The sequence below is a fragment of the Falco cherrug genome, chromosome 7, assembly GCF_023634085.1.
Source record: "Falco cherrug isolate bFalChe1 chromosome 7, bFalChe1.pri, whole genome shotgun sequence".
NCBI lineage: Eukaryota > Metazoa > Chordata > Aves > Falconiformes > Falconidae > Falco > Falco cherrug.
In genome coordinates this window covers 10,074,833-10,099,378 of record NC_073703.1, presented here as the reverse complement: position 1 = coordinate 10,099,378, position 24,546 = coordinate 10,074,833, and the positions used below count along the sequence as shown (strand labels likewise).

Genomic DNA, 24,546 nt, shown 5'->3' with positions numbered 1-24,546 from the left:
GAGCAGCTCCCCTGGAAGCTGTGAGATTAAGCCCTTGTGGCATTTTGTTACAGGAATTAGTAGATAGATGCACAAGTGGCACCCACTCTGGGGAAGACAGGAAAACATCTGTTAACAACTGCAGCTGGGCTTCCAGGTCCCCAGTGTGAACCAGACCTAAGACTGTTTCATGGCAAGATGAATACTGGGAGGAGGACATCCCAAAAAGTGTAGTGACAGGGGAAAATCCATGAGCTCTTGCTATGGTTTGTTGCTTTCAAAAAGGGCTGAACGCTGTGGCTTGTTAGTGGCATTTTTGTTTAGTTGTTTTTGCTGTGATTTCCATAGGATTCTTCTGGTTTTACTTTAGAAACATGAAACCTTATCTTTTTTTGGCTGGAGGGTATCTAAGGATGAGTGGAGAAATAGTAAGATTAGGACCTTGCTAGATCAAAAGATAAAAGATAAGCAATCAGGAAAGGAAGGATTATTTCTTAAATTGCTAGAAACTCCCTGTTGCTTGTTATCATCTATTTAATTCAAATATTGGAAGGACACCTGGGGTAAGAATCTAGATGTTCAGAAGATTCACGTATCTCATCACTTTAAAAAAAATTCACACCTACTTCTCACTCTGTTTAAAAAGCAAAGCAGAAAGGGAAAATGTCTTGAGAGTTCTCAAATAACAAACAAGGTTTTTTAACTAAATTCTTGAGCCTCTGTTACACATGAAGAGTAGGTGTAAAATATATTTGTTTCCTTTACTGAGCACCTTTAAATCAACCATATAAATGTCACTCCCCACTACGCAAATTGTCACTTAAGCCAGCCTTTGTGAACTACAGTTTCTACCCATCTCTTGGTTTTGCTGCCTGAAACACCATTTAAGATGTTTTCAGCATCACCCCAAATACAGCTGATGATTTTTGGAAGCAAGCACTTCAGATAAGGTTGGCTGTAAAGAATTTGCCTGGCACTAAACATCTGCTGTCAGTGCTGTTATGAGCCATCATCCTTTCCTCACCTGTGGGATGCCAATAGGTTCACTGCAGTTGAGACGAAAGGTGCCTAGTCCGCAAGCCTATCCTGTTTCTCCCCATTTTCTTTGCCCAGTCCAAACGCCTGTGAAAGAACGTAGTGTTTATGAGGGTAGGGGTCTAACAGCACTGTTTGGAGCCAAACATAAGTTACAATCGTCCATAAGGAGGCTAATTCACCGTGGTCCTAGCTATGAGGATTTGCTAATCTGTCCTCTGCTCCAGCTCCTGTCCCCTGCCAAATCTGCTGTGCCTCTAAATCCTGAGCACCAAGACCCCTCTGAATCCTGAGCACCGAGTACAAGCCAGATGTACTTACTATCTTCCAGTGTACCATAAAACTCATCTCCAATCAAGCCCCTTAAAATTTCAGTCCTAAACTTTAAGCACAGCTCTGCCCAGTGAATTCTTACTGGTAGAGTGAACCTTGTTAGAGCATTAAACCTCACACAGTCCGGGGAACAGCACACCCATTCTCTAGAAGAAGGGCTGATAGAAAAATCAACTCATTTGAATTCAGCTTGGAAGAATTTCCACTTTATGTCATGCTTCCTGCCAGCAGAATGCAAAGCCTTTTTATCAGACTAAACCTTCTCCAAATCCCTGGGCAGTGGGTAATAATGTCTGCTTCTATAGTGTACTTCAAAGCGTTTCTTCAAAGCCTTCGCTACCTGCACAAGACCATAATGACCTTTATTTCACAGAGATAAAGCCATGCTCGGGAGCAGAGCAGGCCAACAGAGCAAGGTGCAACGGCACAGTATGCTCTGCATGCGGTTCTGTGCGTAGCGCTTTGGCTGAGCAATGCGAGTGGTAAATTGGAAAGTGCTTGTAGGTCACAGAAAAATGGATTCATGCAGACAGTTGCTCCACAGGCTAGTGGGCATTAGCTAATGCCAGACAGGGTGGGGTGGACCTACATGCAGAGGTCATTCCTCTGCTCCCACCTAATAAAATAAATCCTTTAGCACTGGGTGCTCTAGGGCCACCTAAAGCAACCTGGCATCGGGTTCTCTTGTCCCAGTTCCCTGGCTGCACTGCTCTGTCCTACCATTCCTCCAGAATATTCTTTCCTAGCTGCTGGTGTGGGCTCTTGAAGGCAGGGATCCCACAGCATGGCAGGGAAACCTGCACAGAAGAGTTGCTCTAGACTAAATTTGCCCAGTTCTCCTAGGGCTTGCAGATCAGCGATTCATTTGCAGTTGAGAGCGTCCCTAGGAGTCCTCTGCCTGCCCCTAGTGCCCTTTTCCTCCACCTGAGAGGTGCTGGGAGAGGGGTTAAGCGAACTGCAGACTACCAGCACGCCACAGCAGATTCTGAGTCCTAGCCCCTGTTTGGGATCTCTACAATCCCTCCTTAAATCCAGGCCCGAACAACTGAAACAAAGGAAAGACAGTAGACATTTTCACTCGTGAATTTTCATCTGCCAGCAGAGAAGCGAGTGTAGATTTCAGAGAAATAAGAGAGAGTTAGTCACGCTTCCCTGAATAATCCACTCTTGTCAACAGAGGTTGCTAACAGAGGCTCTGCCCAGGCATTTGGATGGAAATTAATGCATTGAGGAGACAAAGCCTTGTGCAGTTTGCAGGCATGACGCTAGCTCAGTGAACGGAAATGATACATCGAGTTTTATTACAGAAGATTCTTGGTAGACATTTTTATTAAATGGCTTGTCTGCTGAAAGTGCTAAAGGATTCTTCGTTGTTTTCCTTCTGGCTTGGTGTATCATATATCTCCAGGGCTTCAGACGGAGCATCTCCCCATACACTGCACTTTTTAGGCCTTTCCTCCCACAGCATGATCTTAATGAGCATCACCTTTAAAGCCTATAGGCATCAGGAGATACGAGATTTCCAGTCTGCCCAGCTCTGAGATTCATTGCACTGAGAGATTTTCACTCGTGAGTTTCTAGTCTATCCAGATTCCTTTGCATTATCTTTCTGGTTTCCCTGGTGTTTGTGATGCCTTTCAACTTGGTGTCACTTTTGTGAATGCCTGTCATCCTTTTGTTCAGTCCTTCTTTAGAGTCATCGATAAAAATGTCAAAAAAGACCAAAGACCTGATCTCTGTGATGCCCTAATAAACATAATTCTATAACACAATAACTCCCTGTTTAGTATTCCTTTTTGTTTGCAGCTGCTCAGCTGTGATTTGGTCCATGGACTATTGTATTCAGATCATCCAAAGAGCTAAATTTTATGATATGATATCAAATGCTTTACCAAATCCAAACATGCCCACAGATTTTTAAGATCAGAAAGAAGCATGAGAGCATCAAATCTACTCCTTTCAATCCTCAATTGAGCTTGCCAACAGGTATCGCTAAAGCATCTTTTCCAGAATGTTTGGAGTTGAAGACCCCATGAGATGGGAAAGCAAATACTTTGCTTCATTAATCATATGTATTGCTTTTCTTGTTTTAAAAAAATTATTGTTAAATTTAATCAGGCTTTACTTTCTAGACCAGGGCTCCTCAAACTTTTTAAAGAGGGGGCGGCGCGCAGGTGAAGTGGCAGGCAGTCATCTGCTGCTGCTTGGTTTCCCCCCCCCCCCCCCAAACCCCCAGCGGGGGGGGTCTGTAAATACCGGGGGCCAGACTGAGGACCCTGGGGGGCCGTATCTGGCCCGCGGGCTGTAGTTTGAGGACCCCTGTTCTAGACATTGGGTTTGTGTCTTTTTTCTCTAGATTAAAGGTTGTCTAGTATCCAGCTGTTTCTTGCTGTGCTTATTGATGTTTCATGCAGTAATCTTTTGGGGGTTTCTTCTTTTTTTTTACTAACACTGCTCTTGATTCTGCAAACTCTTCTTTTCATACGTACCTGCCTGTAGAAGTCAGCCAGTCTCCGTGATGAGGAGGATCTGCTTTCATGGTGCAATTTGCAGGCTTTGAACTAGAGTTTCTAATTCTCCCCATAAACAGCTATCTGTCAGCTCTGGCAAGGCTCCCTTTCCTGCACATCTTGCTATCGCTTGGCTCCCTGATGTACTTTAATTTTCATGTCTCCATACATAACTCATTTTCGATCATGTAAAAACTTAGATAAGGTTCAAGACGATCTATGAACAATGGTCCTGATTCCCTACGCACTCAAATGTGGGCAAATGCAGAGCAACCGCTTTGAAGTCAGCGATGAAAAACAGGTATAAATGTCAGGGGAGACAGACACAATCTCTTTTGATATCTCTAGAGCAGGTCATGCAGAAATAGCATCCCAAACAATATCTATGACCAGCTGTTCATCCTGTGCCTCCAGCCATTCTCCATATACCTCAGATCCCATCTCCCAGCTGACAAGAAAACCAACTAATCAAAAAAATGGAATTACCTAATTTTCTTCCCCATTATCTGAGGCTCATAATAGAAATGTGAAATAACCTGCTGTATTTCAGTAGCAAAACTGAAGATGCTAGACTCTCAGGTCTCAATTCTCACTACATCATATTTCCATTTGCAAAGGTCAGGGTCAAGCCTGGTGGGGTTTTTTGTTCAGGAAAAGCTCCCTACAGATTAAATGGGATTCTTTCGGAATTAAAGAGGGAAAGAGGAAAAAACGAAAGAAAGTGCCTCAGGGTTTATTTAATGGGAAAAAACTACTTCTCAGGTGGTATAATTGAGGGTAGTTCTGCTGGCTTACACCAGCTGAAGACGGGGAGCATCCTATGCTCCACTACCTCACCCCAACAGTTGTGGCCAGGATGATCTGGGCCTCACTCTCCTTTCATTTCAGCCAGCAAGGGCTGTGTCATGCTTTTCTCCACGGGAAGGACAGTGATGCACCTGCCATGATGTGGATTCGGGGATTCCCCAGAGCCATCGGTGGAGAAAAGGCAGGCAGCTCTCTCTTTACACTCATACCTGTGATGGATAGTAATCCCACAGGCAGGGAATCGAGAGGAGGGAGAAATATTTAAACGTTTTCTTTACTTGCTCAACCTCTGATTCCAAATATATGGGTGTCTAGGTCTGGGCTTCAGCTTGAGAGCTGTAGATCGTAGAATCATGGAGTCATGGAATGGTTTGGTTAGAAGAAAGCTTAAAGCTCACCTCGTTCCACCGCCTGCCACGGGCAGGGACACCTCCCGCTGGCCCAGGCTGCTCCCAGCCCCATCCAGCCTGGCGCTGAGCACTGCCAGGGACGGGGCACCCACAGCTGCTCTGGGCAGCCTGTGCCAGCGCCGCGCCACCCTCACAGTGATATAAATAAGTAAATAAGGACCTGTAAGCTGTCTTAAGCTTGTAAATCTCCCCGTTGTCCTGAGAAATCAACTGACGTCATGGGTCAGACTCGCCAGAACATACTTCATTACTCTCATTACTCAAGGTTGAAAGCAAACTCCAACACAGCCTGCAAAGCTCAGACTTCGCAGAGCAGACAGAGAGCAGGACAAGCCCATGGAGCTGGTGTCACCACCAAGGCAGGGAGCAGAGCTGAGGTGCTTCCTCTCCTGGGCTGTAGCATTAGAGGACCATGGCCAGCAGCTGGCTGTGATGCCCTGCAGAGCTGGTGGTGTGTTCAGTTTCCTGGCATCGGGGCTGCCAAGGAGGCAAAGTCACAGCATGTCCTCCATGGCCTTCTGCATTGTCTCATAAGGCAACAGATACGTCAAGGAGATTTCTCCCCTGCGCCATCATTTATGCTTGCCGGTGTGTTTGACTTGCATGGCAGTGAAATGCCACAAAATGAAATGAATTATTCCAAAAGTGGAGAAGGTGAAAAGCTCTTTGTTGTCAGCTTAGTGCCACAGCAGTGGGAAATGAATTTGCTCTTGGTTTCACAGTGTCAGAAAGGGCCACATTTTATTTCTAAGTATCAGACCTCTTCATCCCTGTTCGTGTGCCTAAGTGAGTGTCAGCCCCAGGCTATGAATTCAGGCCAGGGTGTGCTTGCCAGGGCCCTGAAACAGCTTTTCATAACATGCTGCTCTCGTGGCTTCCCATGCCCGGCACCACTTCACAGGCATGCAGGTGATGGAGGGCACAGGACCTGCCTGCCGTTTAGTGACAACTGCGGTAGAGACATTCTTTCTTCCCCAGCCACCTTTTTGCAGCAGAGGCTGCATCGGGACTGTGGAAGTGCAGGTTTCTCCGGGGACAATGAAGCCAGAGGTATGAAAGGGAGCAGCTTCTGGGAAGTGAGGAGGGGGCAGAGTGAGTCAGGTAGGAGCACTGATCCATGTCCTGCCCTGTGAAGCTGCTGCACAGCACATCAGGGGCTTTTTGGAGAGAGAGACGCCAAGCCCTGGCTGGCAAAGTTACATCCAGACAGTTGCAGTGATGAATGGGATGCGATTCATGTAGCGAACATGGACCCATGATGGAAATCACTTTGCTGGAGAATTGATGATGCTTGGCATAGGTCAGTTCATCTCTCCCGCTTCGCTGCCCCTCTGCCCCAGATCCTGCAGGACACAGACCGCAGCTCACCCTCCACCAGCCCCAAGCATTGCTCAGGTTTTAGGAGTGACTCAAGGCATCCGCAGGGGGTTGGCTCTACTGGAAGGATGCACAGTTGTCCGGATTCATTTGTGGGCAGCTGAGAGTTGTTCAGGAGCTGAAAAGACTTTTGCAGTCCCCACTGCAAAGCTGCTCATGTCTGTAGTGACTTTATGTCAAAACTTACAGTGACTTCATGCTGCAGGCTATGGAGTCTGGGCTAGATAACCAGATTGTGAGAGAGCCAAGGGGTCTAGAAGAGGGTGCTTCTCAGTTCAGACTGCAAATAAGACTGTAAGTTGCAACAGGGCAAATCCTTGGCCGGAAACAGCAGGAGGAATGAAAGCTGGAGACTGTGCTCCTGTGTGAGAAGGTGTTTGGGAATCCAGGGATAAGAGGGTCGTTTTAAGCTCCTATTTCATTCTGCATCAGGCCGTAGTGAAGAAACAATACGAGAACAGTGATATGACCCAGGGCCAGGACTCCAGTTCTCAATGATTAAGAGGTTAAATCGAAGCAATTTTGTAACTTTCTTTTCCCAAGTTCAGGACCATCTTGTGGAACCTTTGGGGATAACAGAAGGAAATTTTCCTCCTCATTGAAGCATCATTGTCGTGTGATGCAGGCAGGCTGGGAAGAACCGTGGAGCCGCATGTGCTTGGAAGAACAATGCCAGCCTGCCTCAGAGATTGGTGTTGCTGCAGCTTTCTCTCCTGCTATATTTCAAGAGGGTTTTAGTAACTCTTGGGTCCTCTTAAAACAGATTGTTTGATTCTTGGCAGTATATTTTGAGCGCCCAATTTGTTTCATGGCGCAGAAGCATTTGTGGACCATGATGTTTCTATGTCAACACATGCTTGAGGAGGTAATTTTTTCACCAGAAGTGGCAGGTGTTAGAATCCAGATCAGAGCTCTCTCCACATCGTTATTTTTAGTAAAGGACTTTTTTAATAAGATATGTTGATATGTTTTTTCTGTGTGGGATTAAAAGCACTTCAGGCTCATGCACAGAATTCTGCTTTATAAATCTGTGGGAGTGCAGATTTTCTCCACTCTTGTCCACTCTTGTTATATTGCCTTTGTGAAATGGGAATAATAAACCTTGTCTGCCTCCTGAAGGGGCAGAGAATTAACTCTTTGAAGTTTGTAAGACCATATAAATGCCTTGCTATTATTAAAGTTACTACTACTCGGGGCTTTTAAACAGCTGCCACATTTCACTTGAGAGAAGGTTGCCTTGAACTGGTAGGTGAAGCGAACACAGTATATCAGGGTGTTATGCTGAAAAAAAGCTTTGGGATCTGTAAGGTTGAAAGGCACTATATAAATATGAGTTATTTGTAGAAGTGGATTTTATAACTCTATCATTCTCCTCTGTTGTACATCTTAATCTAAAGGTTTTGGTATCCTTTATGAACACTTAACAAGACTTATATTAAGCTTGAAGCCTCTTCAGTGCACATATTTTACATTTACATTGAGTCAGTGCAATGGGGACAGATGCATTTTTTTGCCCAGCTTACACAGCAGGTCAGTGACGGACCTGACTGGCCTGCTTTGGTAATTAGTAATTCATAATGACCTGCTCCACAGAAAACAGTGACAGAAATGCAATAGCTTTAGGAAGATGTGGCCTCTCAATGCTGCCATGCTGTTTTGGAAGATTCACTGCCTTTTCCTTTCCTTGCAGCTTTTCTAGGAATAGCTGAAGTCTGATGGTCTCACTTGACAAATGTAGGCTCCTATGAAGTGGTTTTATATCACAGGCACAAGGGCCAGTCTCCAAGCCTGGTGTCTCTGTGTTTGATCTGCATACACCCGTTCCCGTACCTTTCATAAATACTGGGACAAGAATAATAAATGAGAGCCTATGAGCGTCCCAGTTAATGCAGTTATGGAGACCCAGTGGAGAACCTGAGGCAATGACCTGGTATTTCAGACAATTCTGTATTCGGAGTGCCAGACTTGATTGCTAGAAGATGTAGGAGTTAGGCATATAAGCATTTCTTGAAGGAAGATGCCTGAAGGTTTCACTGTCCCTAGTCCCTACATTTATATGCTTGGAACCTTTTGAATCTGCCTTGAATCTTTGTCAATGGAGCAAAACCATTTTTTCTAACTTTTGATTTAGTATTTCTGCTTGAGGAAGAAAGCATCAAATTGTGACCCATGATACCTCAGCAGTGCAGAATGATACTGATGGACAGTAGCTGTTTCAGCCTGTGTCTGGTAGCTCTCTCTGAGCTTTCAAAGCTGCAGAGCAACAACAGGGCAGTGCAGCTCTATGGCCCTTCTCAGGCAGAGGCTCTTCTCATGTTGTTCTCAAGACAGCGTGTATGGGAAGTTAGCAGTACACTAATGTGTAGGGGAGGAAAGCCAAGAAATTCATTGTTTGATTTTTCTAGTGTCAAGCTTATACCAAGTTCTGTAAGCCAACAGAGGCCACAGGGATGCGTGGACAAGCCCACAGCACTTCTCTGGGCACAGGTTTGCAGGGACGTTCTCCATCACTCGGTGACCCATCCCCTCTCTGTGGGAATCTTCCAGCTCCTAGTGCTGGAACAATGCCTGTGTACACTGCCTGTCAGGGAGTGGAAAGCAGAGTCCTTCCAGTCATCTCTGCAATCTGCTTTCAGGCCTCCTAACCTTGTCTTTAGCTTTGTAATATTTGAAAAAAGCAAGCATTAGGTTTCCCCTGTGTTTGTTGATGAAGCCCGTGTCCTTGGCTTACCAGATGGCAAATTTGTCCAGTCTTAGCTCCAGTATCTCAACAAAGTACATGCAGGCCACAAATCGGTGTGTGCAAAGGAGGCTGTTATTGCAGGGAACGGACTCTAAACCTCCTTGCTGGGAAGGTGCAAAGCAGGCAGTTACATGAGCAGAGGCTGCCTGTGCAAGGTGAGCTGCCGGTGGGGCTGCAGATCCGCTCCTGCTGCCTGTCCCTGCCTTGCCACTGCCAGTTCACACTGATGTGCCACAGAAGGTGCCACCCTGCCCACCTCTTCTTTCTGCTGAATGGGAACAGCATAGAGCGCAGGATGCTGCTGACCCACAGGGTTGTGTTTGGATCCCTCAGCTTTGGCCTGAGGGGACCTTATTCAAGGCCAAGGGAGAGTTCAGTTAATGAGTTGGTTTAATCATGGACAGCTTTTTGTTTTGCCTGTGAAGTCTCTGCTGGCTGTTAAGTTACACATCGGGCAGCTGCAGTCTCACTCTTGAATTGCATCCGTAGCCACTAGTTCTTACATGATGCCCAGGTCTGGGACACTGTTTTAGCACTGAATGGCTCTTGATCCTCCAGCTGCTTCCCAGGAACCCAAGACATTCACTTCTCTCTCCTTCTGTTGTGTCTACTAAAACTTTTCCCACTGTGCTGGCTCACAACTGCTACACACTGCATCTGCTGCCTGGAAAGGAGAAACTGCTTGAGGCAGGGAAAAGAGCCGGCTTGGCCTCCTGGAGTGATCCACCACCCTGTGCAAGCCCGGACAGCTTCAGGGCATGAATGGTCTGATGAGCCTCTTCCCTCGACTGAGAGAACTGCTGTTGCTTTCAAATTTATTATCTGTGTAGCAGAAGGCTGTACCAACACATCCTTTATCCTGCTGCAAGCAGCACTGGGCACATTTGCAAGGGGGTGCAGGGGACGTGTGCTGTCCCCTGTGGGTCAGGGCCAGGAGCTGGGTGGCCAAGTCCCGGTGTGCTTCCATGCTGTCTGGGTCCCTTCGCTGGTGCCTTTGCCAAGTGTCTGTCCATTTCAGGCACGCTGAACACAGCCCCTTAAGTGCATTTGTTGTTTTGTGTCTTCAAAATACTCAACAAGCATTAGCTAATTAATCTTTCTAGTGTGGCCTGTAAAATAGGTAAATATTATTCTTGCTCTGGAGCCAGAGAAGTGGAAACAAGAAGATACAGCAGCTCCACCAAGCTAACCCACAAAATTGTGTTAGGGCCAGCAGTGAGCACTCCTGACTGTTGATAGCAGTCATCATCTGTGCTGCCACAGCACATGTATGTGTGGCAGCCTTTCCTAGAGGAATTAACGGTACAGACCTCATTTGCCATCATGGTGTTATGCTGAGATGCAGCATGAATCCTGATTTCCAGCCCTGTAACCCACGTGGGCTTCACCAAGTATGGAGTGGCCAGAAGGGACAAAGTGGAGCGTGGTCTCGGTTCTCAGCATCACTGTGTATTAGATGCTCAGCTCTCAGTGCTCAGTTGCATTTACAGGTGCCATGTGAGTTATAAAATGAAATACTGTGAGACAGCCGCTTCTTTTACAGCCACTTCATTTACAGCTGCTGAATAAATTGGATTTTGAAGAGGCATCTGAAAATAGGATGTTTCTTTCCAGCAAACCACTAAAATCCACAGACAGGTGAACGGTGGAGGCATGAGGGTACCCTGGGTGTGAAAAATAAAGCAGTTCCCTATTGCTGTTCTCAGTTTGAGCTAAAATTTCCCTATAAAAAACACATAGCTGCCAGCACTGTGGGTGGAAATTATTTGCCTTACTTTTTTGAATAACGTAAGTCTTGGTAAGAAAAAAAGCACAGCCTAAGAGCTTGACACCATTTTGCCCAGTTTGATGATCAAAAGTGCTTTTGTTCTTTCTGCTGCTCCTGTTGTTTCACATGGAGAAGACTTCAGTAAACAGAGAGCGAGGCTGCCCAGGCAGCAGCTGCGGCGAAGAGGATTAAACTCCAGGAGTGAGGAAGAGACGATACCTGGAGGTGACACGTTTTGTATTGAACATCATTAGCTCCCACAAAGCTGACTAGCTGGTGCCTGCTCATTAGCCACAGAGTTGCCAGCCCAATCGCCCATGTAGCTCTGCAAGGGATCCCATCGCTTTATCCCAACGGTGCCGCATACAAAGCAGGAAAGCTCCAGATTTCAAACTAGCCCCTCAGTAGGGGATGTAATTAGGGAGTCTGGTCCATCAATATTTCACCACATCTCTGCTCCCTGAGAGAACAGGCGGTGGGATGTTTCCCTTAGCTCATGTGCTTCTTCAACTTATCTCCTTGACAACTCTTTAGTTTAAACAAAGATTATTTTGGAACTGGAGCTGTCAAAAAACCCAGCAGCTCCACGAAGTTTTCTTGTTAAAATATGTTGGCTCGTCAGCACCATCTTCTGTTCCGCCCTTTAAACAGCCTTAGCTGTCACCGTAAAAAGTGTGCATGTGCCTTGGCTAGCTCGGGGCAAAAGAGCAGTTTGAATAAGATTGAGTTAATATTTTCCATGCTGGGAGTCGGAGCCATAGAACCGATGTGGCACAAGGGAGGGAAGCATGAGTCCGGCTCTGCGGACCGAGGGGGAGGCAGGCAGCAGGGACCAGTAAACCCTTGCAACTGTGGGCAAATTGCTCCCAGTCCAGTGTTTTCCCGGGCGAGGTACCTTCACCTCGGTGGTTGTACTCCTGCTTATAGGATTTTTCAAGGCCCGTGACCCTCTCATTACTGCGGTGGCTTTGAGGGAGCAGGAACTCAGTGCCTGCTCTGCACAATCCATCTTGCATGCTCGCTGAGCCCTGCTTTCCTCGGATTTTTGCTGTTGGGCTTGCTAGCCTTTGAGGTGAAGACATTCCTCCTTGCCAGAAAAATTGCTTGATGGTTGCTCTTTGGTGCTACTGCATAAATACCAGGTCCCACGTGGCAAAGCCCAGAGAGATCCAGGGACAGGAGAAGAGGCACAGAGAGAGGGCAGAGAGAGGAAGGACTCAGAGGAGCCAAGGCAGGCATGGGGAATCCTCATACGATGGCAGAAAATCAGGAATTACAGGAGGAACTGCTCATTGTCCCACTTCTCCACTGCACACTGGGATTCAGGCAGAGATTTGTGGCATGAAGGTTAAATTAGGAGGGCAGCTACAGCCATCTCTCATACCTTCCTTGGGCTGGCTGCTGTCTCCTCTCAGCATCGTGCAGACACCCCCTGGGCTGGCAGCTCACCTCCTTTACCCCCAAACGCAGCCCTGTTTCTTCAGCCCACCATACAGGCAACTGCCCGTACTTATCACTATAGTGTGTGTAAGAAAGAGAAATAATACCTGTATTTACCTTTTACTTTAGAGTATTGTTGCAGGCCCTAAGTAATTAATATCTGAGCAGCTCAGATCCTTGCGTGGCAATCATCACACAAGAGAAAAGTGTTCTTATGAAAAATACAACAAAGCCCTTACATTTAAACCACGGCAGCTTTCTTGTAAGAGACACTCTGTGGCAGGATTCTGCAACATAGCAATCAGTCTCGCTTTAATATACAGGCCAGGGTAATGTAAGAAATACTTGGAGAGCAGCCACAGCTTTCACAGCAGCTGCTGCTACATTTTTGTCAGGATTAAGTTCATTTCAATTATAGAAAAGGCTTGTGATCACCTGCTAGGAGGTTTTCAGCAGTTCAGGAGGCTGAGGGTGTGTATACAGCTATATTTAAATACCAAATGCGTAGCATACTCCGGCACCATCCCATTTGCAGAGCACTCTGCAGACATCCCCTAAGTAAGTGTTTAAGCATAGATTTCTTCTTCCTTTATGGTGTGATATGAGCAGATCTTTTTAAAGATCCACGTAAATCCTCATTTAATTTGGAGACAATGTAAAAGGAAGTGAGGAGAGTGAATAAAATGGACATCATGCCACGCAGCCCTTTGTTCCTGCTGCATTGCTCAGGCTGTGCCAGAAGAGGGCTAAACATTGTACCTTTTGGGGCCGCTTCAAGCCTTCACCTCATTCCATGAAGCCATGAAATGTTCTGTCCCCGTGTAAGTGCACAGATGGCAAGGCAAACCTCAAAAAGGAGAATTTTATTTTGTACGGTGGTCAATAGGCAATGCAGGCAGCAAAAAGGCCGACAAGCCAGTGTGGAAGCTTGGAGCCCCCCCCTGCAACCTCAGAGGGAGAAGAAGAGGCCCAGGAGCTGGGACAGAAAACAAATGTCCAAAAAGTGGTCTTGTTTCACATGGCCCTTCTGCCTGCCACTGACCCCGAAGGTCTCTTCCACAATGTAACTGGGCCCGAGCAGCCAGAGCCTTCCTGGCTTGCAGTGTGAAAGGGAAGAGGCTTACAGGGATTCTTCAAGGTTTTAAGTGAGTGTTTTGCACAGTCCTTGCAGCCTGTGCCATGTCCCTCCCCGCTCCAACCCAGGCACGACTGCAAACACAGACCTCTGGGGCTCCTGAAGTTTAATCGTATCAAGACTTTGCCCTTCCGTGCACCTGCCTGTAGGAGGTTTGCAGCATCAGCAGCAGATGGTCCCACGAGAAATACCAGTATCCCCGTTTGACTGCAGAAGGCAGGCATGGAGAGGGGCACCCATACACCTCCTGGTTTGCCTCCTGCTCCCCATCGAGTGGCCATAAGCAAGGCCAGCACTGATGCTTCCCCTTCCTACCATGCCTGTCTTGTCATTATCAGACCCTGCAATCACTGTGAAGGTGGCAAAAAAGGGACAGAAAACAAAGAGACCAGAGGACTCTGACGGCTCAGGCAGAAGGGAAACCTTCCAGGGAGGCAACAGCAAGGGCTTGGCAGCTGTGGGAAGTGTCTTCTGGTGAGAAGGTCTGGCACCTCATCTTCTGAGAGCAATGCTGGCAGGCAAGGCACATCTATCATCTGACCTGGGGAATGATGTGGTTTAATTGTCCTTTTAAAAATAAATTAGGAAATGGCTAATGCCAATTTTTAAGAAGTGTCAGAACAACAGAAGCTTCCTTGCACTTCCCAATGTGCTGCCAGAAGGTTGTTCTCAAAGGAATTAATTTTGTCTAATTAAATATCTCCACAGAGCTCTCGAAGTACCAAACCAAAACATCAACACACAGCACTTTGCAGACTCATCGGAATCACACTGGAGATGGGCATCATGTGCTGAAGTGTTAACAGATGGAGTGGATGGTCACGGTGGAGGAACGGGAAGGCAAGCTTCCCTTCTTTCCACCTCTGCCCCAAAAGACGCGCTTTATCTCCCACCTAAGCTTACCCATCTGTTAAATGCATGGAGAATAACTCCCATTGCGTGGGTCTACCCAGAGGGCAGGCTAGCTATGGTCACAGAGCGGTGCGGCAGAGGCTTTGAAGGAGCTGAGAGCTTTGGGTTTTTGGGATGAGGTTCAGTTGAGCAGGGGTAGAAGCCCTGGTGGGGTCTGGAGGGTTACATCTCGCTCTGCACTACAGCCGCAGGGCTGCCACTGCTTGCAAACCCTGAGCATTCAGGCCTGCCAGAGGCTGCCTCCCAGATCTCTCCATTTTGTTGTACATTGCAGCAGAGATGGACCGGCGGGTTGAGCTGCATCCTGGAGGCAGAGGGTTAACACCGAGTCCTGCCGTGGAGCATCCTCTTCTTGGATTGCTAACTCACACGAAAAATCAAGCAATTTTGCTTTCAGCCTGGTTCAGGTCCTGAATGGTCCTGGCTCCATTTGGTGAAGTCCCTAGGAAGTGGAAACCTTGTGTGTTACAGCCAGCTCTGTTGCTGCCCCCAAGTTGTTGTTCTCAACTCCTCCTCTTTATCAGAGAACAGTGTGTTTACATCCATGGCCATGTTTTGGCAAGCTGGAGAGATTTTTGACACTTGGAAAATAGAGCTATTTAAAACACTTCATACCTCAACACTTTCCATTTTATAAAACTGGGACTATTCATTACAAATCAGGTTAAATGAAAAAAACATGGGAAACAGCAAAGTCTTCAGAAAAGCATAAACAGCCAGTTGAAGCTGCTGGTGCAGCTTGGTACGCGGCATAACACAGCCATGCAGCAGAGGCTCTGTTATTTCTCAAACCGGTCTGAAAAGCCCACTAGCTTTGCTACCTATTATGGGCATTTATCCTATTTAATAGCAGACATTTCTACACAGTGCAAACTCTGGATGAGATTCGACGTGGTGGCTGCCCGATGGTCCTGGAAAGTCCTCTCTGAGTCAGCTGCTGCAGTTCGAAATGCAAATGTGGTGCCGTAGCACAGCGCAGGATCATCTGCCTGCCCGACAGGAGCATCTCGCCCTCTTTAAAACTGTCAGATTACTGATCCCTTGCAGCAGACAATAAAATTATTCCAGGATCGGGGCTTTTTTTTTTCTTTTTTAGTGAAATGCCAGACACTCAGATGAATCATTTGCATGCTGGATGATTTCTGTTGACAGAGACAATGTGGCTATGGTAGGAAAAACAAAAAATTACATTTTGTTTTGTAAAGCCAGTGCAAGTAATAAAGGAGATGAACGTAAGTTATCAGTGCTGTGCATCTATATCCATTTAAAATTTTTCCATTGATAGAATCGCACACCGCCGCCGGCCTGATCCCCATAAATGCTGGGTGATAGCAACAGGTCTCCCCGGGGTGGGTAGGGGCTAAAGGTGATGCTGAGCAGGAGGGGCAGCTCTCTCTGCACCAGCTGCTGTTTTTTTCAGGCAGAAAAAAAGTCAGGGGAAAAGCTGCGCTCACCATTGTGTCCCTTTACATGATTCCTCCCTCATACGTTTGCAGGAATTCCACAGGCTGTTTAATTGCAGTGATTAGGGTTTATATATATGGTAACGCTCTATAAATATTATAGTAAAACAAACTGCCCTGCAAAGTGTGCTTTCCCTTATGCCAAGGCACGCCTGCTTCGATGCAATGGCTTGAGGGCTTGGTGAAGCTCGGCACAGGAAGGTACCTTGTCACACCGCTCAGAGGTCTGCAGGTGGGAACCTTCCCCTTGTCGTTCCAAGAAGTTTACAGAATGGCAACAGCTGTGCAAGGCACGGCCCCGCTTGGTACCTGAATTTCCTACCTAGAAGTTCCGACCAGGTAAAAGCGTTGCTGCCCTGGGAAGGCGCGGGGCGGGTAATTTCTGTGACCCCGCGCTGTGTGCGCACAAGTGTACGGGACGCTCGCTCCCCGAGCAGCAGCGCCGCAGCAGCCGGGGCAGCTCCCCGCCGGCAGCCCCCCGCCCCCCGCTCCCCCCCGCAGGAACGGGGCCTCCCGCTGCCCGGCGCGTCCCGCCCCCTCCGGCCCGGCCCGGCTCCCGGTGCTCCAGCTGCGCCTCGTCCCCGCCGCGCCGGGCCCTCCCGCCACCAGGGGGCAGCAGCCGGTTTCCAGCGGGGCCGGGGCGGCAGCTCGCACCGCTCCTGCGTTCGCGCCCGGCGGCTGCGGGGCGGCCCCTCCGCGGCCCGGCCCGGCCCGGCCCGGCCTCCCGCCTGCCCGCCCGGCGCTCCGCCCGCCCGCCCGGCCCTCGCTGTCGCGGGGGCGATGTCGCGACAGGAGGCGGGGCGCTGGGGCGGGCTGGGGGCGGGTGTAGCGGGCCCGGGGTGAGGGCTCCTGTGGGGCCCCTGCGCGGATGAGGGGCGCGTTGCTGTATTGTCTCACGGTTGTTGAGCTCCACTGCATCCCGGCCCTCGGAGTGTCAGGCGCCGTTTAATCCCCTGGCTGTTCACACACAGAGCAAGTACGGCAAATTAGCGGCCTTTTCATTTGCCTTCCTAATTACTTTTCTTTTTTCTTTTTTTTTTTTTTTTTTTTTTTTTTTGCCTTTGCAATAGCAACGCCTTAACTCACAAGGGAGAATCGGTTTCCAGTGGGCTGTCATGGACAGAGCAGTACAGGGCAGAGGTGCGTTTCCTTTTTGCACACTGTTGCTCTTGGCTGCATTTCAGGCCTGACCACTCCCTGTATGTGGGTGTATAGTAGATGTTCATGCACTGTTGTGGTTGGTGCCAGACAGCAAGCATTGCCAGGCAAGCAGACACCCAGTTCTCTCTTTTGCAAAGGCTTTCTCTTTGGCTCAGAGCTGGAGGGATTTAAGTCTGCTGGTATCAATTTGATTAAGAACACGGAACATTTTTCATCATTTCCTTTTTTGTTTCTTTGTTGGGATATTAGCAAGCCCTAGGAAATTACACAATCTGAATGACTGCTTAACTCATAATTGCAACAACTCATAATTGCAACAGCCTTTGGAGTCACCCTATGCCTGGCTGCTGAAGTAGTTTATTCACCAACAGAATATTTCTGCGTTTAAAGAAGAAAGCCTATGATACGTACTTCTAAAGCCATCACTTGCACTTCAATCTTGTAAGCAGAGGAGACCGTAGGGTTTGTTTTGGTTCTTAGCATAGGAGAGCTATTAACTCACCTCTCAGCTTTGGTCACAAAATCCCTGGCAGAGTAATGGCATTTCAGGACACCGGGGACCTCAGCATTTCACTGAGGACTGAGATGTGGACCCGCCTGTGCAAATCTCCCTCAGGCAGCAGCACATAAGGGTTTTGGGGCTACAGCAGTCCCAGACCCACCTAGAAGAAGGAAATGGGGCCAGGGTACCACATTATTAACCAGTTCCTGGCAAACCCCTCTCAAGAGAGGTCAGTACAACCCCTTCGGCCTCAGTTTCCAAAGGTGCATGTGCAAGACTTGCATTTACACACCCAGGTGAGATGGCAAGGAGACACCACACATCTCATCATAGGCCAGGCTCCAAAGGTGTGTTGGGCAGCAGTGTGCCAAGTGACCGCCTTTCTCTTTAACGGTAACTTTAACAGAAGCTGGAACAGCAGGGATGAAAATCAAAGCAACTTTCCCAGCAGGTCAGTGGTCTCATTAGGTACATATTTAACAGGAGTAAATTCCAGCCCTGAGCCAAACCACAGCATTAGAGGTGAAGTCATAGTCCCCGCAAAACCCAATGTCCTCTGAGTCCTGCTTTAATCTCTCACCTACCTTTGGTATTTACATTAATTTCTTCATTAAAGGGTTTTTGTTCACCTAGGGTAATATGTCATTCTTGCCAGTGGCGCTCAAATTTTAGCCAGGTACAGGTCATGGCAGAACTTTGCCAAACAATGTGCTGCACTGCACTTGATGACACAGGAAAAAACAGTTCTTCAGTGGAAGAGAAGCCCTGGTGCAGCCACGCTAACAGCAGAACGCAGAGATAACTCTGGGATGCCGATGTTTGACCCAGCCTACTGAGGGACCTCCCAATCTTCTAATTCCCTCACGATGGAGGGCATCAGCCAAAATACTGGTTACCCCTTACAGGTGTTCTTGGGGGTGCTACATCGGCATTATGCAAAGGAATATGCGTCCTCTGGTGTATTCCCCCAGATTTACACAATTGAAGCAGACAAGCGGGACATGATTCTCCATGAGCAGGAAGTAAAGCCTCACTCCCTGCAAATTCCTGTCTTGTATTACTAGACTCCACTGCAAAAAAAAATCCCCTCCGCATGTCTCCTGTCACACCCACACCAAGCAGAGAGTATATGATATGATGATACGCACACTAATTAGCAGGCTAAAATGCACATGCAGGCTGGCCGGGCAGCTGCCGCCACGCGGGCTGGCAGATGGCCGTGCTTGCAGTCTTCCTACCCCGAGCTCGAGTGTTTGGAGGTCGAGTGGGGGAAGGGGTTCTCAGGAGACACGTAGAAACTTCTCTTTGGTTCTTCTACGCATCTTTCAAGTGTGGTTGGATACAGTAACGGAGCTGAAAGTGTTGTAGGAGGCACTGCCAGATCGTACAGCACAGCGTTCCCATAGGAAGGAGGGATAGCAGGACTGGGGTGGGCTGCACTAGCTGCTGTCCCACCTGATTCCACAAGATCTCTACCTTCCGCATCTCCTAAACATCCTCAACAAGTCTGGAGGTGCAGATGTCACACTAGAACAAGCTCCCATTGGCTGAAGCCTGTAGCAGTTTCCAGTCTCTGCCTTTTCTGGGATAACACAGAAGTACTTGCTGGAGTTAGGAAATGTATAAACAGTGAAACCAGAGTGGCGTAACTTCTTTGTGAAAGAGTTGGTAGGCTTCCTACTGTAGTTCCTCTTCCCAGAGTTCCTCTGTACCTACCTGCCCCTGTAGACAGTCATTTCCTCTGGCATTAAGGCAGTGCAGAGTAAGCTATAGGCTCTTCCTCTTCCCCTGCTGATCTTGCAGTGCACTCGCTGTGTGCTGCCTCGGGAGAGAGAAACCGGCCGAGCCCGGAGCTGTGGCACTACGGGGCTGTTTCAGGGTCAGCCCTGTGCACCCACCCAAGACCTTGGTGCTGCTGGCAGGAGGCGTCTTGCGCTCCTCTGTCCCAGTCCTATTCCCACTCTGTGTTCTGGCCCTCGTACTCAGGGACATGATCCAGCTGTAAAGCAGAGAAAAAAGGAAAAATATGGAGTTTGAGTCTGGATGAATTCATGGCTCTGGCTGACAGCATGGCCACTCAATAGCCACAAGAGAAGGGGCCGCTTTTGCTTTGAGCAGCAGCTGATATAGAAGCCAGTTAATAAAAACCATCTTCCATAGGCACAAGCGCTGGTGCCAAGAGCAACCCTGCTTTCCTCCAGCCCTGGCCGCTGTTTCCCAACACCACAGTGCCCTCGCCTCATGCTGCCAGGTGGGTTTAGCCAGTTCTGGGCTGGCTGGAAGCTCCTGGTTAGTTGTCAGCTAAATTAGTTCCCTGACCTAGCACCCTGGGTGGCTGCGTGTGGCCGAGGGTGGTGAGAAGGACATCCGTCTCTCCCATTCAACACTACCACGGATTTGTGCCCAATTAAAATGACTGTTAACTGTGGCCTTCGTTACTAGGATTGACAACGACAACTTTTTAATCAAGCGTTTGGCTTGCGGAAGAGGCGGAGGAGGGAGAGGATCACTTCTGCATTTACCACGGCTATGTTTAAAAAACAAAAACCCTAAAGAAAATTCCCCATGAGTAATTTGAGTGTGATACAGCTGGATTTCAAAATTCAGTATTTAAGCATGGGAGGGATAAAATGTATTTTAAATCCCTACTTTCTCTCCCCATCCAGATGAAGTTTAGCAGGGATCAGGTTAAAGTGGTGACTGTTTTCCATGCTGGCTCTTGAATGTTTCTGCCAGAACTGGATTTTTATGCCCCATTTATAACGGGGCTGGAACAGGGGAAAAGTGCTGTAATGGAAGTGCTGACACCACTTCATTGCACGGCAGCCCTGCTAACGATGCCCACGGAGCCGGAGGTGCTGACTTGGCAGCTTATACGGGGCCAAGCCTGACAGAAAGTCTCTTTGAAAATAACTTACTGCTCTAAAAATAAACACGAAAGGAGTAACCTTCTTTGCACTGAATGGGCGGCAAGATTGCTCTCTGCTTTACTGGAGTCCCATGTTCAGGCTTCCCCAGCCAGCACTGCCACGGGATGGGGTTAATTGCTTGAGGTGTGGTGGGAATTGTTGGGTGTGATTTATTAACACTCTTTATCTAATATAGGAGGTACCTGAAGGAAACTGGAAAAACTAGCTAAACTGGAGCAGCCCTGGCCTTGCTGAGGGTGGAGGTGAAGTAGGGTGCAAGACTAAAGGTGTCTTATTCATGCCACATCCTTCCGTCCCTGTGGGACTGCAGGAGGAGAGCTGCTGGCCACCAAGTGTCCTCCCAGCCTCACACCCCAGCCCTCCAGGACTGTAACAGGCTGGCGTGTCCCTGCTCTGGGCTTCCTCACCCATTTTTCATGACTGTGATGCCTTCTGCTTGTTTGGAGTGGAAATCTGTTCCGAGGGAGGAGGAACAAAGGCTGGGTGTTTTAAGCCACCGTGCTGTGGTCTTCAGGGAGTTTCTGATTATGCTCTTGGAGGAGCTGCCTTTCTCTTCTCTCCCATTGAAATGCACGTTGTGCCACAAACCACAGGGCAAACCGACAGCAGGTGTAGGCAGCAACCGCTCTGCTCAGCGCAGGGTGCACAGCTCCGGGAGGGGTGGTACTACCAAAAAGAAGTTGTTATTTAACACCATGTGAAAGCACTTCAGCTGGAGATGCCACCATTTATCTTGATTTTTCAAGAAACCAAGTCTAAAGCTGAGTTTTGGGCAGAGCTGAACTCAGTTGTTTGCGGTGGGAAGAACTATGCAAAAATCAGGAAGTTCTGAGGCCTGCTGGAGCAGAAACGCTTGTTCAAACTGCAAAATCTAAGGGGAAATGTAAAGCAGCCTGGGGCTTTTAATAAGAAATTGTTCTTTTTACATAATGACAGTTTTTCATAGCAATGCACCAATGTTTCAGGGAGAGGTGACACCTAGCCATCAGGACCCAGAGCACTGGAAATGCAAGGGATATTCAGGAGGTGGGAGGGCAATGGGGACATCACAAGAGCTGGGAAAATTAACTAAAAATGTGTATTTCAAGTGCACTGCTACAGTTTGGAAAAGCATAGCGGTTGCTTGAAAAGCAGGCTATGAACAGATGTTTTAAAATCAAAACATGCTAAGGTGAAAAGCGCCAACACAGCTGTGCTCAGCGAGGCCCCTGGCATGGTGTGGCACATCCCTCACTGCAGTGCACTGCCTCGCTTCTGAAAATGTGTTTATTTAGTGGCAGCTAGTGGCAGTGTTTACTCATTCCCCTGTGACAACTGTGTGGAAACCCAGGTTGCATTAGTAAAGCTAGAAGGCTGACAAAGCCGAGGCACCTTTGCATTCACTCCCTTGTGTGTGTTTACTGAGCTCAAACCCTTTGGCTTTCTTTGTCTCAGACCACAGCCTTGGAAATGCAGTAGAAAATTCCAGCAATTCCCTCCAGCCCAGCAAAGGCTGCCACGTGGGCAGGTCCATGCACAACCACAGGTCCTCTCCACCATCAGATGTCTTTACATAACTCCAGACTCAGTCCCAGATTAGCTTTCACCCGGTGTGCATATTTGCAGTTCTTCCAGGGAGGCTCTGTAGGAGGCCTTGTGTGCTGTTGAAGGGTTTAATTTCATTTCTCTATACAGCTTGTAAAAGGCTTCTTGGAAACCAGATCTTTGCATTTTACTTGAGTTCACTTATCTGCCAAAAGCTGTTTCAAGTTACTCTTTCCAAGCCATATTGAATGAATCCTTAGGCAAGAAGGAGGTAGCAACAACAAGTACTGTATATCTCTGTTGAGAAGTCACCGCTTCTGATTATGTTCCCTCCTTATAAGCTTTAATATCGAGGACTACACAATGAGGTCAACCTCTATTAAATGTAATGACTTTCCCTGTGGAGCTTGCAATGAAAGCAGCTTCACAACAAAGGTTTCTGTTGGGGGGGCGAGTGGGGCATCTATTACAAAGAAGTCCTCTAACTCGGTGCAGGGGCTTCCTTTCCATTTGCTGGCTCCAATAAAATGGAAAGATTTGGGTTGAGACTTTAAGCAGTGCTTATCTGAGAAAAACAGACAGAAGAAGAAGAGTTAAAACACAAAGATGGGAAAGAGCAAAAGCCATGTTGTTGCAGGAGCTGCCTAGAACATGTCTGTCAAGCTACACCTGAAATTGCGGGCAGCTCCAGGGAGGGCAGAAAGCACAGCTGCATTCTTGAGCAACACCAAGGCCATCATGAGCTACAGCTGCATGCAGTGAACAAAAAAGGCTTATAGCAAGAGGGGCAGGTTTGCCTTTCTCTTTTTGCTGCAGGATAGATGCAGTTGGTTGCCCGTAGGTGCCCTGAGGAACAGGCAACGTGGTCTGCTCCTTGAGGAGGTGAAATGAAACTTGTAATGGCTACAGGAGCTAATTTTGAGTTCTGCAAAGAGCGCTGTTTGTGCAGCAGTGCTGTGACCCTCTTGCTGGCCAGCCCTTGTGGCTCTGTGCCTGTCAGGCAGATGTTGCCCTGCCCAACCGGTAAGTTTGCAGATTGCTGATTTTCACATGGCAAAAGTGTAGTAGCTTGAATGGGCTGTTTGGTGCTACTGTAGCTATCTGTATGGCACTTTAGTATTTTAAGCTAGGTAAACGTAATGCTGTCTTAAGAAGGAAGCTTTCCTTTGCACTAGAAACCGGAGGTAAACATGGGCATGATTTTTAAAAATTGCTGTTGCCCCGTTAATAGTCTAACAACTGGCAAAGTAAGTTTGCTCTTTCTTTAAAGGCATTTTTACTTCCTGCAGCCTTGCAGGCAGAAATTTGCCAGGCAGTTGTTAAAACATCATGCCTGCCAAGTGCAAGAGGATTATTTTGGCATCAGCTCTCAGCTAATATTAACTGCGCTGCATTAAGGTCGCCATGTTTGGGGCTGTGTCGAAAGCAGGTTTAGAAAGGCAGCTGCTGGCTCATTCACCTCCTGCCTCTGGCTGCTCAGCCCCCCCCCCCCCCCCCCCCCCCGCAGCTTAGCTCTCTGTTTTACATTTTTTATCACTGCAGTCAGTTGAAATATCATGCAAATGATATCTGCCTTTATTAACGCCCCGGCGTGCTAGTGACGCACTGCAGCCTTTCTCGCAGGAAATAAAAAATTACCCTGGGGCGAGCTGGGAAGGGGGATGCAGACCAACCTTCTCCACCAACGGAGATTCTCGCCCTTTAAGAAAAAGCCTGCAGTAATTTTCCATTACCCTGCGCGCTCTTGTCTACGTGGCAAGAATTGTTTGTGGAGCTGGAGCATCACGGGTGAGGCGCAAGCCCCAATCTGGCTGCCGTTGCTTGGCTACACGCTCGGCATGCCGGCAGCACGCCAGGCTCCTGGGAAGCACCTTTGTTCCCGAGAAGGGATTTGAGTTGTGTTTTCATGCTGAAGGCAGGGGACAAATGCTGCCTTTCTCAAGCAGCCTGGCAGAACCAAGGTTTCCAAATAGTACAAGCCAGCCAAAATACTCAGTAATAATAATATGCTCGGGGTCCATCTCCTGTGATGGTTTCTCTGCCTTTGCACAAGGAAACATCTTGTTACAGCTTGTGTTGGTTTTCTGCTGTTGTGCTGATCGTAACAGGAACTTAATCAAGGCACCGTGTTGAATTGGGGAGAGCTAATGTCAGCAAAATATTCCCCTGCTTTTGTTGTTTCCATCTAATAAACTAGACTGCTAGCTGCTGTTCTGCAACTTGATAAGCAAGCAGATCTTTATTTTTTTTTATAATGTAAGCTCTGGAGTCCCAAAGGGTAAGTCTCTGCTCTAGTTGAGGATTGTCTGAAATGCCTGAAATATTTCAAATGCCACCAGCAAAATCTGCAGCTGTATGGAGGATCGGGTTTGTGTGCCTTCCCTGCTCGCTGGGGCTAGGCTTCAAATACAACAGCAGCATTACTGCAACAGGCATTTTCATGATGTCTGGAGTGTGGCTTCAGCTCTGAGATGGCTTATTTTATTTGTGTGAGGCTTGATACTTCCATTAATGACA

General features: G+C 47.9%; 1 protein-coding gene across 2 annotated transcripts in view; it reads left to right on the top strand.

The window, feature by feature from the left end:
* Positions 1-15,778: 15,778 nt before the first annotated feature.
* CHD2 (chromodomain helicase DNA binding protein 2) overlaps positions 15,779-24,546 on the top strand; it is a 94,744-nt gene continuing 85,976 nt past the window's right edge. The window contains exon 1 of one of the 2 annotated variants that reach the window (XM_055716424.1): positions 15,779-16,251. The gene's annotated coding sequence lies outside the window, so the exon portion shown is untranslated. Of the gene's footprint in view, positions 16,252-22,822; positions 23,053-24,546 lie in introns of those variants that run through there. The other variant, XM_055716422.1, reaches the window with a different exon arrangement.